Raw genomic sequence first — 12,354 nt, 5'->3', positions numbered from 1 at the left:
CGTCTTCGAGGCCCCACGTTGGGGAGCCAGATATCATGTCCCGCGTGACAAGGGCTGGGGTTTCGAGGAGGAGTGGCGAAGGGTTAAGAAATCACAAGAGTCAAAAGTAGAGTTTCTGCAGGCCAGGGGTCTTGTCTCTTCAGACCGAGAGAGGGAGCCCTGATACTGGCGGGCGTAAAGCTTTTATTTACAAGGGTCACAAAGAGGTCAATTTGAATATCTATACCCAGTTAATTGATTCAATTAGACAGGCAGCTGCTTCACCGAAACTCATTGTGATTAAGCGTGAGTTGTGCTTTCACACATGGTATGATCCTCGGGGTGGCATCAGCATTCTGAGACCACCTGATAAGGAAGTTTTACTGAGATCATTCCCTCGCGTTTCAGCATTCCAAGACACTTCCTTATAACTTCAAAGGATCAGTGCGCAGGAGCATTCGAATCGGCAGCTGCAAGGTGACATATTTATAACCACTGGATATTGAATTCTTAAAGAGGCACACCATAAGATTCCAACAAGACACTAGACGGGCTCCATGGAGGAGGTGTTATGTGTTCAACCAAACCATTTCCAATTTCCTCTCAGACACACATAAATATCCATTCCTCAGACCCCCTACATCTAGGTGGTAGCATGTGATTGGTTTGGATATGATAATGTGGGTACAAGTAGCGCATGCCACCTACTGACCTGGCCCCTGAACAAGCTCTGTGGGAGCCTCCACTTTTCTCTTCCTCAGCATGGAGGCAGACAGGGCGAATGCAGAGGATTGAGTGCAGGCCAATGAAGATGATGGCACTTGAATTACCACGTGGAAGATCACATGCTGAACATCAGATTCAGACTGTAACACACAGAGAAATAAATCTTTATTGTGGAAAGACATTAACATTTGGGGATCATTTGGTACATTAACTAGCTTTAACTAACTTACTTAGCTCAGTCTCCATAAAGCAAAGAAGAGGAAAACTTGATAAAGTATTGAAGGAGAGCCCTATAGGTACCCTGGACATCCAGAAAGATGAACAAGTGGGTCCTAGAGCAAATTAAGCCTGAAAATCGCTGGAGGCAAAGATGGCAAAACTGAAGCTGTCCTCCTTCAGGTACGTCATGAGAAGGCAGAGTTCTTTGGAAAAGATAGTAAGTAATGCAGGGAAAAATAGAAGGCAGCAGGAAGAGAGGAAGACTGAATATGAAACGGATTGACTCCATGTAAGAAGCTGAAGGCATGAGTCTACAGGAGCTGAGCAGAGCTGTTGAGGACAGGACACTGTGGGCATCACTCATTCCTAAGTGTCCAGGAGTCGCAGCTGACTCAACGGCACATCACACACACAAGTAACACTACAGCAACTTTCTATGTTAGGAGAATTTATGATTTATTAGTTTATTTCCATGCTAATCTTGTTCCAGAAAACATTTGAGGTACAGAACAAAGATACATACTACATAACAAGATAAAATAAATTCAAAATTGGGGAGAAAAGTAAAAGTAAAGAAATTTAGAAAAGAATATGGAGTCAGGCATAAAGTACACAAAATACATTCATCCTCTCCACTGAAGTGTTCACACACTTGGCTCTAAGCTTTCTAGGAACCGGTTGTCAGGAGAAAATCACAATGAAGTTCGCTATTCACAGTACTCATAAGGTGAAAGCAAATCAGCTAACTGGGAAAAACATGTTTATTCCAGTTCTAAGACCAGAGAGAAATTTCTCCTGTGGGTCCTCATAAAACAATACAGTGAAATATACTGAAACACATCCTCAAAGAAAAAAGAAATCTTCACAGTAAACCCAGCAATGAGTTTCATAAGTCTATTATTTATAAAATCCCTCAATACAAAGTGATAAGAAGTTGCTGAGCATAACTCAGGGATAATGATACAGTTTTAGAATGCTGTTCAGTGAAAGTCTAGCCTAAATGAGGGGAATAAAAAGAGAACTGGAAATTAAACCTAACCCCCTTTGTGTAATAATTTTATAATTAGTTGAAATGTCTAAAAGAACTGTTTGATGAAGTCAGTAATAATTTACTCAAAGTGCATAATGTTGTTCTCAAGTATATCCCATTTTACTTAATTATAAGTCTAAACTGAAAAAGACAAATACAACAGTTATAAATAAACACATCTTCATGGACTGTGTTAACCCAGTGGTTGCCAGACCATTATCTTAGAGGAACAGAATGCCTTTGATTGAATTCCTACAATCTCCTCTGAATGATAGAAATATAGCTGCAACTTTATATGCATTGATCAGCAATAATGGTTACAATGCAAGATCTCCAGATAGTCCTTATTTGCACAGCTCTTTACAATCACCAAATGTAATGCAAGATATATGGTTCTACTCTCAAATATCTCCTACATATTTCTTACTTCTACTCTAACAAAAGAGGATTTCTCTTTAGAATGATACATCAAAGGGGATTCAATTTAAAAATCCCCTTCCTCACTTAAACTGTTGGCCTAAAATAAATAAATTCAACTATTTAATCATTTAGTATTCCACTTACAGAAACAAGCAGGAAATGCTATAGTTAATTTCCTATTCTAAGTGATGATAACAAGTGTAATTGCAAGTTAAGATGGAGATGGAACATAAATATAACCTAAATCAGTGATTTTCACATTGAGAAATGTTAGTTTCTGTATTCATCTTGTAAAAGATATATCTACCTATGCTTGGCATTTCTTATTGACAAATAATTATATCATAGTTAATCTAAAAAAAGTTAATTATCCTTAAACTTATATTGAGATTAAGCAATAAATTTGGAATAAGAAACATAAGTTGCTTTTTAGGAAAAAATGCTATTAAAAACTAATGAAGCAAGCTGAAGAGAAAATATACAGCTTGATCAAGTAAGCCGTGTTTTTGCAAAACTTTTCTTCGTTCACCAAATCAGCTGGCAGAATACTTTCCAACCCTAACTGCCTCAATAGAATCACATTTTCTCCTTTCCTGAACTGAGGTGTTTGTTTGTTTGTTTGTGTTCCCCTACAAATGTAAAATTTCAAATAATAGTTAACATGGAGTTCTCACTTTACAGTAGTGGGAAATCATAAAAACTTAAGACCAAAAGAAACTCGTTAACTCAAATTTTTCAATTTAAGATAGAAATATATAATTTCTTCACTAAACAATGTATTTCTAAATAAACTCTAACCTAGTTCTTCAAAATATGATATAGTAGTTGAAAGAAATGACAAATACTGCACTTTAATTTTTAGATATACTATTCTATGTAATGTAATTTCAGTCTCCAAAGACTCATGTGGGTCTAGAAAGTACATTGCTCACTCTAAGATATACACCCTTCACACTACTTAAAATATTTGGATTTTAGTTTAAAAAATATAACTTCGGAGTAAACCTCCTGTCCCTAAGATGTTTTCTATTTTGTACCAATCCACGAAATGTCTAATTTCTCTTAAAATTCATTTTATAGGAAAAGAGTAGCCTACTGAATCAAGTTTCTCTAGGATGATTCACATTTTTCTTTCTCACTATTATGGCTGAATTTAGATTGTTAAACTATGTGTATCCAAAATTGTGTATGATACCCATTCTAGGATTCTACTCCTGTATAACAAACTATCCCAAATCTTAGCAGCTTAAAACAACAATTTATTATTTTCTCTCATAATTCTGGAGACTGATGAGTTCAGCTGGGCAGTTCTTGCTTAACATACCTCATATAGTTGTAGGCAAGTCATGACAGTGGTTGGCGTCACCTGAAGGCTTCTTTACTCATATATCTGATGCCTGGGCTGGGGGATGGCAGAAAGCGCTGAGGCTGATCAGGCATAGGTCAGATTTCTCCCCTCCTCTTTTCTTTCCTTCCCACTCTCCTCCTCTACCCATGTGGCTTCTCCAAATGGTTACCCTGGGCTTCCTCATATTCTAGGCTACCTAAGGGTTGTTAGACTTCTTACATGGTGGCTGACTTCTCCCAAGAAAACATTCCCAGTTGCCGGAATGAAAACTGCAATTGCAGGAGACCAGCTCCTGCAGGTCCAGGGGTTCCCTCAGGTGGAGGTGGAGTCGGCGAGGAAAAAATGCATGGAGACACAGGAGCGCTTTTTCACGAACAGAAGTGTCTCACTTTATTTTACAGCATGTCCCTTTTTATTCCGGGCAGTTTAACCATTGTTCCATTAGTATCAGGGTTTTACTTCCTCATAATTCTTATGCTCCAGGGTACAGCTATACCTTTTCTATGCTAAAGACTAACTTATCCCAACTACGCCCAAATTCCTCCACCCTCAATGACTGGGACCCAGGTCTGATCCTTTACATAATCCCCTAAAGGATGGTTACCATGACCACCCAAATTTATTCTAAAAACTATTGTCTAAACAGGATCTTAAGGTTTACAGGGTGTGTACTTTGACCTTTACTAAGAGACTAGTAGTGTGACTAAAATTTCCTTTAGTGTATAAAATATAATTATTGTGATATATCTANTTAAGTATTTCAAAGAAGTCCATTTTTGCTTCTTTGCAATATAATACACTTTGATGGAAGAATTGACTTTTGATTTTAAAAAATAGCTCAAATTAATAGTTATTTCTATTTTGCATCAAATGGATACATTTTGTGTTTTACCCAAGGCTTCTCAGCCCACATACTCCATCAATATTCTTTTTTATTTTTTATAAAGCTGTTTTTCTGATGGGTTATTATCTGAGAGTAGGTTAGTAGAGATTTAACTTAATACAATTTCTTATCTTCAAAAATAATTTCTTCTCAAACTAAAAGAAAGTACTGCTTTTGCTGCATTTAAGTTTGTTATATCAAGCTATGCCTCTTAAAACAATATTTCACAAAGTTTTCTTGTTTCTTTTTACCAATAATTAACAATTTAGCTAATTCTGTCACTAATTTCTTTATGACCCTGAAAGGAAAAAGAAAAAGAAAAGCCATAAAGTCTAAGGAAGAGATTTACAGTTTAATGGAAAAGTGTTTTCTGTCAAGCAGGGAACCCAGTTCAGCACTAAGTCAGTGCTTTGAGTTTCAGAAGAAGACGGGTAGGTCTTTCAAAGTCGACTGCCTCTGTCTTATTTTAGGAAAACAACATCTTTAAGAGTTGCAGACTAGCCGCCAATGTCTGTATTTGTCAGTGAGGTGACTTCTGCTTCAAAGGTGTAGTGTCCACCTATGGACTGTTGTGTCCCACTGCCTCTTTTGCACATGGGAGGTGTCTGGTTCAGGAGCAGAAGTCCAGTCAGAGCTGCACCACTGTCAGCAAGTGAGGTGCCAAGTATGGTTGATCAGCTGTGGTAGACGTTGGTTACTCCGCTGTAAAAGAAGAGCAATATATGATTCAACATATATTCCTGTTATTGTTCATAGGAGGACCATCCTTGAATCTGACATTGCATCAGCTGTTGATAAAGCCTTTTGTCAGCACCATGCATCTCTGTCCACTGGTAGCTCTGTCTGTCCGAGAGTGTCAAATCCTGTTAGTAAGCTAATAAAATGTATTAGTCACCACATAGGTAAAAAATTGGAAATAGCCAAAGCTGGATCTGATACCATGATAGTTAAGAGTAAAGGTGCATCAAAGGAGAATTTAACTCAAAAAGAAAAAAGAAAAATCAAATTAGTGCCTTTGTGAAGAGGAGGGAGGAAGAATGCTTTATTTACCTCCTTGTCCTCTACCAACAAACTGCCTTAGCTTCCTCTTCAAACTAGGCTTTAGTCTGACTACCAGGCTCACTCTGATCAATCTTTTATTATCTTTTTGAGGAAAAAAATAGTTTAGTTCTTAGCTCATGACCTTCCAAAGCCTGTCATCTGGATATTTAAGAGCAATTTAAGGAATTCTTGAAAGAGATGTTTTTATTCTAAGAGCAAGTTTCCTGNTGAAGAATTTACTAAGAAACCTGTCTCTGACTCATTGCATCTTGTGCATGCATTCAGGATAAAATGAATAAAATGAACATTGAAAATGTAGCAATAATATAATAAAGTAATCCCAAAGTCAGTTGGTTTAACACAACAAATGTTTATTCCTCATGATGATTATTCATCAAGTTGGGTGGAAGTCTGCTTTTTGTCAATGGGTGAGGAGGACAAGAGGATGTCCTCTTGTGGCACCATTACTGCAATACAATTCTAGGGCTTGCTGTGCAGGGGAGGGGGTGTGAGGGAAGTGGTTGGAAACACACCTGCTTCTAGGCTGCTACTAGAAGAGGATGTCACTTCTGCTCAAATATCATTAGCCAAAACTAGTTGCATGGTCCTGCTTAACTTACAAGGAAGCTGGGAAATGTTAAGGAGAGTGTGAAAATTTGATACATGCTAACTATCTCCACTATATATTGGCTTCTGTTCTGAGCATTACATAGCCTCATGGTGAAGAGGAAAATAGAATATTAATCTAAGTGACGGATAATTCAAGAGCTTTAATTCTCCCTTTGAGGCAACTCTCCAGCCTCTTCTACCATCAACACCTTAGCATGTGACAATCTTTTTATTCCCTGTCAAGTCCCGCTCACACATTTGGAATGCTGGACAGTTGCCAAGTCTATTTCTGAAGAACTGCCATTGAATCCTAGTGCTAGTGAAACATTAGGGATCATGAATTTCAAGGACGGTTTAAAGTTTTGTTCCTATCATATTTCTCTGTAATGTCGCTGCTCATTCTCTAGCCAGGGTGAATGTGGTTTTGCCATCTCTCTCTCTCATTTCTGTGAGGATTGGCTAACTCTGGTGGTCTATAACGTATGGCTATTTTTGAAAAAATAATTATTGACAGAGAAGTAGCACAATGGAAATCTGGTTTATAGGCATAACAATCACAGATACGATTTGTAAGCATTAAATTTTTCTCATACCATATTAGAAGTGACACCATAAAGTGTATTATTTCTACAGTGAGAAAGAATCAAAAGTCAAAACTGTCCTTTGAGACTAGTAAGATACACAAAGGAAAGGAAAGCTCAGTACTCACTCTCATACTGGGTATTTACAGTATGCTTGTTTGTACAGTCAACTCTTGTTATTCACAGTATCTTCTATGATGTTGCCATGAAAACTGAATGAGTAAATATTGAATCATTGCTCCTATGAAAAATATAGGGTTATGTTCCTACAAGCCCGTTAACAACTCTTTAAATTAATTTAACAAGTTTTTGTCACCCGATCAATACATAGCTTTGTTTTATGTGTCTTTCTGTTGAAAGATACCTTATTTAATATATATCATTGATTTACTAACACTGAGCTCACAGCCAACAGTACCATAACTCACGCCTGAACAAAGCTTAACTAACACATGGATTTTCTCCTGTGAGGTACAACACAGCCTTCCTATGCTCAGGACCACTAGGCAGCACTTCAGCGTTAAGCTGGGAGCTATTTGAAACAAAATCACCAACAAAAAACACAAAAATGCAAAAATCCATGGCACTAAATAGATCCCCTCAAAGGACACTTGTTCACAGTACAATATTTGAAACAAGAAGGCAGTGTCACCTTGTTCCTCAGCTGGGAACGTGCATTCCTGCAATTCAAAATTTTCGCCCCTTTGTACATGTCAATGAAAGACTGTGAAAATGCTATGAGTATGGATTTTGGGGGTTACAAATACATTTTTGTGAGCAGTCTAGGCCAGTTTTAAAATACAGAATTTATTGATAATGAGAATTGACTGTATTTGCGAAGACACTAAAAATGAAATAAGCACCACATTGCTGGATATAGGCACCCATGCTTTGTCTTTTCCCTGGAGTTTAAGCAGAAACTGGACAACCTGGGTGAGACATTGTGTGGAAGGAATCAAAACATGGGAGAAGTTTTGGGACTAGATGATTTTTATAGTCCATAGAAACACTGAAATGCTATGACTTTGTTTTGTGCAGATTATATGCCAGAATGTCAAACCTAAAAGATATCCTTGATCTCAGATTTTTATAAAACTGTTTTTATAATAATTAGCTGAGGTGAGGTTTTAATTTGTCATATAAGTATAACCTGTTTTCTTGCAATAAATGCCTTCTTCTGGCAATGTCTTTGATGTTGTTTTGATCATCAAAGAAAATGTTCTATGAACTGGCAAACTTATACACACGAAAAGACCCTATAGGTTTTACACTGCAGCACTTATAATCTAAGTGCTGCAGTGTAAAGCCTGTAGGTATGTTCAAATTCACATAATAAAATGAATACGTTCTTTTCAATAAGTTCCTTTGGAGAACTGAGCTAAGTATCTTTTGTAATACTGCTTCCATGGGCTAAAAACTTCTGTGTTTCTCTCTCTCTCTCTCTCTCTCTCTCTCTCTCTCTCTCTCTCTCTCTTTGAGCTCCTTTATTGGGGATTATTTCAAAACAGTTTCTAAATCACAAAGAAAATCTGTCTCCCATTTTCTATTACCTTCCTTTAAACTCAAAATGGTGCTATGCAGTTTTCTTTCTTATTAGATTCATATAATACTTAGCTCTTAATGAGTTCCTATTTAAAATTTAAATATGCTACTAATGTCAAAGATTTGTCTCACACACAGACTATTAAAAAACATGGTTTTGAGTGTGTACATGCCCATATACAATGTATTCAGTGAGGGCGAGCACTGTGTGTGTGTCTACAACTTCATCCTCACCACCTTATATACTGCTTACTACAGAGTAGGTATTCAATAAGCATTTGNATGTCTTTTTAAAACAATTGTTACATAGTATCTTTTTATAGTTTTTTTTTCTTTTACAGTTAAGATTATGGGGAGGACTGATGACATTTTACAAATAGGAAAGTTTAGAAATATCTAAGCAAGACTATAGCAGTAATACTATTAAACTATTACATTTAATTTTCAAAACATAACTATTGCATAGATACTTATTCATTTAGTCATTTAACCAATATTTATTGAGCACCTACTAGGTCCAACACACTGTTCTAGGTGCTTGATATACATCAGTGAACAAAACAGAGCAAAATCTCTGCCTTTGTTAAGTTTATATCCTAAAGGGGTAAAGAGAGATAATAAACAATAAGCACAATAAACAAATTATGTAGTGTCTTAGAAGTTGGAGTACTATGAGAAAAATAAATAGAACTGGAAAAGAGGGACAGTGGGTAGGGTAGGGAGGGGTAAGTTGTCATTTAAATAGAGTCTTCAATGTAGGCCTCACTGAGAAGTTAACATTCAAGTAAAACCTTGAGATATCTGGGGTAAGTGTGTTCCTAAGGCTGGAGTTTGCCTGTTGAGTTTGACAAATAGCAGAAAGGTCAGAGCTGCTGCAGCACAGCAGTGAGAGAGCTCAGTTAGAGAGAGGCCCCTGGGGATGTAGCAGGTAGAGGCTTTCTGGGAGCTTGGGTGCCTTTCTGAGCACCTCGGCTTTTACTCTGAAAGAGGGCGGGAGTCACTAGAAGGTTTAGAGGGGAGCTGTGATGTAATCTGACTTAAATTTTCAAAGGTTTATTGTGGCTTCAGCATTGAGAACAGACAGAAGGAAGCAAGATTGGAAGCAGGAGGCAAAGAAGAAGCATATAGCAGTATTCAGATAAGGCATAATAGGGACTTGGAGCAACAGAGATCTATTTTGAAGGTAGAGCCAATAGGATTTCTTGACAAGGATTTTCTAGCAATTTAGCTGTTAAGGCATGAGATAAGGAGAGAAGATGCTTTTTATATATTCAAAAACTGTGGCTTAACATTGAATGTCAACTATAATTTAAAAATATACAGTCACGGGATGTAAAATACAACATAAGGAATACAGTCAATGGTATTGGAATAGCTACGTACAATATCAGATGGGCAGTAGACTTGTTGGGGTTATCACTTTGTGAGGTGTGCAAATGTCTAATCACTATGTTGTTTTGAACACCTGAAACTAATAATAATAATAATAATAGAAGAAGAAACTGTGGTTTAGAGAATACCCAAGTGTACCCAAGGGCATGTACCTAATAAATGGCATAAGACACTTAAATTCAGGCCTAGTTCAGGCCACAGAAGCTCTTAATCACTACACTGGGTGGAGAAGGAGGCAGAGAGATGCCGTAGCATCAGTGATATCTACCCTGTCAAAATAACTCTTTCTTTTGTAAATAATGTCTCATTTTTGTGCCTCTACACCCTCCAATTTTCATGCATTTCTCTGTTTTTGTCTTCTAAATGTTTTATGGTTGCCTCCTATTCAGTTTTCAGCCTACCACTTAGCATTTGGATCCTTATCAAGGCTAAAATAAATACTCTTATTCTGAGCCAAACCTATTCTGATAACATAATTACAAGAAAAAATAAGTTAAGCCTTTGAAAGAGTCTCTGTCAAAAGACTTGCAAAGAATAAACCTCTTATTTACCTTCAATTTTTGATATGGAAATTAGTATGTGCTTATCATCCACAAGCATATCGTTTACATGTCAATTAAATTCACACTGCCTACAAATACTTTAATTGTACACTACTAAGAGCTGGAAAATTATATCCAGGCATGCTTCAGATATTCATTTCTAGTTGTCAAACTAAATTACAGGTGAGGAAAAATAAACATCATATGAAAGGCATAATGATATGAACAATTGGTATAACAAATACAGTCACTGTTTATTTACCTCAGTTTTTTGAGATGGATTTTATGGGAGAGAAACACTATTTTTATTGTTTTCATCAGCATGTCCAATCTCAAGGCAGAATGTTAGGGCTTTAAAGGCAGACCTTTGTGACTCTGTGTTGATGAACTAAATTCAAAAGAAAAGTATAAAGCCATGGATAAAGTTCACATAATTTTATGTTGTGTTCTGTTAGGCTTTTTATTTACAGAAGGGAAGAATCTTTGGCACATGATACACCAAAGATTTACATTCATAAAACCGTGGTTCCTCAAGAGAATCTCAGATCCCCCTTAAAACCTGGATTAGAATTTACATTTACAAAGATTTTACAGCTGATATTTAGATCTCCATTTAATTTTACTTAATGAAGTAATAACCTCAGTTTAGGAGCTTTCATTTAGCCTGACAAGGGAAAAATCAGAAGTTTATCTTGGTCTTTTTAGATATCAAGTCTAATTTACAGTAGTTTGAATGATAACTGCTGGAGGTCATCACTGGAGAGAGTGATGGTGAAGGTGACAGCAGAAGCCACGCTTGGGGAGATGTGTGTCCCTCACCTTCTGGGCCAGGTTCTGGTAGTTACGTTACTTTCAGTTTTCATACTAAGATTGTGTCAGACTTCAAGGACCCAGAGTCCTCAGCCTCTTCTAGAGACTATGGTTTTTCCGGAATTTATTCCAACGATAACTCTTTTCCTCACTACAGACTTCCTACTGATTTGAGTCTCCCCCACATTCAAACATATTGAACAGTGTTAGAAATACAGTTATACCTTGGTTTGTGAGCATAATTTGTTCCGGAAACAAACTACTCGTATTACAAGACATCTCTCGTTTACCAAGTTAAAATGTATTAGAAATGTTTGCTCGTCTTGCNCAAGTAAAACTTCATGAAGTGTGAAGAGGCCCTTGGTTTAACTGAGTGCCTTAAGATGAGACTAGGTATTGTAGATGTGACCGCAAAGAGGGAAAGGTTGTGGTGGGTCTGAGGCTGGGGGGAGGGGAGAGCAGTGAAGGCTTATGTGACGACTTAAAGTCTAGGATTGGTGGTGAGCTTCAGTCCATCACAGTTCTTAGCATGTGGGGGACAAGAGCAATATTAATTTGCAACTACCTGCCTGATGACCTAGTGAGGAGAGAGTCAGGGAAAGAAGAATAACCAGGAAGAAGTAATTTGAGAATGGGAATATGAGGGTTCAATCAGGGTAAGAACATGAAAAGTGTGAGAGATATTTGAAAATGAAATACAGGTAAAGAATGCTTCCCTTTGCCCCTAAATGTCTTGTTTCCAATGTGCCGGTTATATTTGTATATTTTATTAGATTCTTTAGCAATTCTATTATGTCATGTACATGTGAACAATGCAAAAACTGGATCTTACATTGTGACTTCAAAAAGGAACGGGAATAGAAAAGTCTTCAAGCGGCTAGCCGGTGCGAAAAGTATTTTGGCGTCTCTATCTCTATAGTTAATTGAATTCTGATCTTAAAATCTTAAGCCCTCTACATTCTAAGACCTGTGCTAAAAAGTCTTTTGATGTCTTGAATACTTAGTACTTTCTATGGCATTATAAAATAACATTATAGTACAGTTAATAAAATGACAGTAAGAGGCAGTACTCTACAGAGAGCTCCTTTTAATATTTAGTAAGATGAATGTTGAACTCTAAAGCTGAAGACAGCCTCATTTGCATATGTACATATGGTGTCAGTATTCCATCAAAGCAAGGCTCTATGTGACCAAGGAGTTACTTGACAAAGATATATTAATTTCACTCAATA

This window comes from Hipposideros armiger, unplaced genomic scaffold (assembly GCF_001890085.2).
Source record: "Hipposideros armiger isolate ML-2016 unplaced genomic scaffold, ASM189008v1 scaffold_57, whole genome shotgun sequence".
Classification (NCBI taxonomy): domain Eukaryota; kingdom Metazoa; phylum Chordata; class Mammalia; order Chiroptera; family Hipposideridae; genus Hipposideros; species Hipposideros armiger.
Note: the sequence above shows the minus strand (reverse complement) of the source record.